The sequence below is a fragment of the Triticum aestivum genome, chromosome 3D, assembly GCF_018294505.1.
Source record: "Triticum aestivum cultivar Chinese Spring chromosome 3D, IWGSC CS RefSeq v2.1, whole genome shotgun sequence".
NCBI lineage: Eukaryota > Viridiplantae > Streptophyta > Magnoliopsida > Poales > Poaceae > Triticum > Triticum aestivum.
This window is the reverse complement of record NC_057802.1, coordinates 139,901,705-139,905,842: the sequence shown is the minus strand read 5'-3', so window position 1 is coordinate 139,905,842 and position 4,138 is coordinate 139,901,705.

Genomic DNA, 4,138 nt, shown 5'->3' with positions numbered 1-4,138 from the left:
TTGCACCATAAATTCAACCAAATTATGTGGTTAAAGCCCCTTTTTTGATAGGTAAGTAAGGGGGAAGCTATCTTTATGTTGTTCTCCCTCCAACAACGTGCACATGCACTTTTTATGTCCTAGCTAGATCTATGTATGTTTGTGGTGTTGCATATGTTTGCGGTGTTGCATATATGTTTGTGTTTGCAGGTACCGGTATTTGAAATGCGATAGTTGCCAATATTTTGCCGGAATGTTGATTCATTTCCGTTTCGGCGAGAATTTTGGCACTATGCATTCTTTTTGGTCCTATTTTTAGGGAAAGTCATGCCAAATTTTTTCTTGGTTCTAAAATATCGTTTTGCTCCACCCCGCAGGCGACCATGGTCCGCACGATGACCGAAGGCATCGTGAATAGGTTTTTGAGCTCCGCGAAGGCCGAGATGCTTGAAAAGAACGAGACGGAGATAAGATGTCCGTGTCGAAGATGCAAGCTGAAGAGCCTTATTGCGGACCCGGATTCCGGGCAGTTGCGGGACCACCTGCTCTTGCGTGGTTTCATGGATGGCTATCGGTAGCAAGGTGATGAAGATGACTATGAAGTCATCCATGGGGGTCGGGCAAGAAATGAGGATGGGCAGCAAGACAACCACCGCGGCTCGGGCGGGCGAGAAGACGAAGAATCTCCAGGACATGATCACGACGGTGATGCTGTACACATTCATCATGTAGAAGATGCCGGACATGATGATGAGGAAGATGCGGGAGCAGACGAAGGGCATGATCATGAAGATGAAGATGCCAGCAGAGCAGACGACGATGGACCATCGATGGGCTGGGTGCAGGACCCTCATATTGAAGAGCTGCTTCTCAAGCAGACGGATAATGCAAGAGCTGCCGCCCGAGAGAAAGCCAAGCTGGATCAACTGGAGATAGACGCGGTTACTCCATTGTATGAAGGATGCAGGCCCGAGGATACCCGCCTGAAAGTAACGCTCATGGCTCTGGAGATGAAGGTAAAGCACAAAATGACCGACGCATGCTTCGACGAGAACATGTCATTCTGGCACGAACGTCTTCCCAAGGGGAACAAGTGCCCGACCAGTTTCGAGGAGGCGAAGAAAATCGTGTGTCCTTTGGATTTACCGCACGTGAAATACCATGTGTGCATGAACAATTGCATCATTTATCGGGACGAGCACACGGAGTCTACCATATGTCCGGTGTGCGGCGTCACTCGATACAAGAAGAGGAAGAAAGCTCCTCGAAAAGTGGTGTGGTACTTTCTGATCACTCCTCGTCTGCAGTGGTATTTTGCGGACCCTAAGGTAGCAAATCTCCTACGTTGGCACGCGGATAGGGAGGAGAAGAAGCGAGAAGATGACGCAAATGATCCAGAGATAAATAAAAAAGACAAGATGCTGAGTCACCCTAAGGATGGGAGCCAGTGGCAAGCGTTGAACTTCGAACACCCAGAATTTGGGAACGATCGAAGGAACATCGTGCTGGGCGCGAGCACCGATGGAGTCAATCCGTTTGGCAGCCAGAGAAGCACACATAGCACCTGGCCTGTGTTTGTGTGGATGTACAACCTTCCCCCCTGGTTGTGCATGAAGAGGAAGTACATTCACATGAGTATGCTAATTGAAGGGCCGAAACAACCAGGGAACGACATCAATCTGTATCTGGGGCTGCTGGAAGAGGAGCTAGACACGCTGTGGAAAATGCCAGCCAATACGTGGGACGCCGCAGAGAAAGACGCACTGCTCACGACGGTGCACGACTATCTCGGTTTCGGATATCTCGCGGGGCAGGTGGTCCACGGATTTTCTGGATGTGTCAGGTGCATGGATGACACAACGTATCGCCAGCTAGATAGAGATCCCGGGTCTTCGAAAACCGTGTTCATGGGACATCGAAGGTGGCTTCGCGACGATGACCCGTGGAGGAAATGCAAGGATCTGTTCGATGGTGAAACCGAACCCCGAAGACGCCCGCGTACGAGGAGCGGTGAGGAAATAGACGAGCTGTTGAAAAATTGGAAAGATTGCCCACTGCCGGGAAAGAAGCAAAAGGCGCCAGAGCCGGGAAAGAAGCGAAAGGCGCCAGAGCCACTGCTGAAGGTATGGAAAACGAGGTCTGTTTTCTGGGACTTGCCGTACTGGAAGATCCACCGTGTGCCTCACAGCCTTGATGTCATGCATATCAAGAAGAACGTGTGCGAGAGTCTGCTTGGTACCCTGCTCAACATGCCAGAGAGGACCAAAGATGGGTCGAAAGCAAGGGCAGACTTGAAATCAATGGGCATCAGGGAGGAGCTTCACGCTAATGATGATGATGATGAGGCGAAGCAGGACACGGAAAGTCGTCTGAAAGGCAAAAAGGCCAAGAAGACCAGAAATGACTTCCCTCCCGCGTGCTTCACTCTAAGTCAGGAGGAGATCGATCAATTTTTCACCTGCCTCGTAGGAGTAAAACTTCCTTACGGTTACGCGGGGAAGATAAGCAGATACCTAGACTCAGTGAAGAAGAAGTTCAGCAGGATGAAGTCTCACGACTGTCACGTGCTGATGACGCAGATACTTCCAGTTGCAATCCGTGGGATCATGGACGCCCACGTCCGTGAAACGCTATTTGGCCTATGCAACTTTTTCGACGTCATCTCTCGGAAGTCGGTTGGCGTGAGGCAACTCAGAAGGCTACAGGAAGAGATCGTGGTGATACTATGCGAGCTTGAGATGTACTTCCCTCCCGCATTCTTCGACGTTATGGTGCATCTGCTGGTCCATATTGTGGAGGATATCATCCAACTCGGGCCGACGTTCCTGCATAGCATGATGTCGTTCGAAAGGATGAATGGTGTCATCAAAGGATACGTTCGCAACATGTCACGTCCAGAGGGAAGCATAGCCAAGGGCTTTCTGACCGAAGAGTGCATCTCCTACTGCACAAATTATCTAGGCATCGAGAACCCCGTTGGTCTGCCCGTCAACAGGCACCTCGGCAGGCTCGCTGGATGGGGTCACCATGAGGGTCGCCGCGAAATGCATCTCGACTTCGATGGTCGACTCGCCGACTTTGAAAGAGCAAACCTAGTCGCGCTACAACACATAGACGTGGTCGATCCTTGGGTGGTAGAGCACAGAACGTTTATTGAGAAGACATACAATGACCGAGGCCAACAGAGGACAGACGGAGATATAATCAAAGAGCACAACTCATGTTTCACGCGTTGGTTCAAGCAGAAGCTTCTGTCGTACCCTTCACATCAGGATTCTTCCGCGGAAGAACAACTCATATTCGCCTTGTCACAGGGCGCCGAGCACAACCTGATGACGTATGAGGCGTACGATATCAACGGCTACACATTCTACACCGAGGACAAGGACATGAAGAGTGATGGTTATCAGAACTCCGGGGTAACGATGGAATCCTACACCGGTAACGACAAGGATAGATAGTACGGAAGGATCGAGGAGATCTGGGAGCTGAGCTACGCTGGAGAGAAGGTCCCGATGTTCCGTGTCAGATGGGCCAAGAGCGTCATAAAAGAAGACCGGTATTTCACCACCATGGTTATACCCGAAGCCAAATCCAAGACCGCAGGCGCGAACGTCACCGCAAAAAATGAGCCATGGGTACTGGCTTCCCAAGTGGACCAATGCTTCTTCATTACCGACCCATCAAAGCCCAGTCATGTTGTCGTGAGGAGAGGCAAAAGGAAGATCATCGGAATGGATGGAGTCGCCAATGAGCAAGACTTCGACAAGTACGGCGACCCGAAGATGGAACATGACGACAACGATGAAGTATTAGCATACACCACAAGAAGAAGCAGGACCACCCTACCTAAAGGACGTCCGTTCAAGAGAAGAACTCCATTTACGAAAAATAAGGGCAAGAAAATTGTGAACAGATAGCTAGCTAAGATCGATTGTATTTAAATTGTAGCCTTCATTTCTCGATTGTATTTCATGGGCACCATCTCCCCCACTCCACCGGCCGCTGCCGCCGACCCCCCGCAACCTCCCCCACTCCACCGCCGCCGACGACCTACCGCACCCTCCCCCGCTCCACCGGCCGTCGCCGACGACCCCCCGCACCCTCTCCCCCGCACCCTCCTCGGCCCGCTCCACCGTCACAAATGAATGCAACTAAA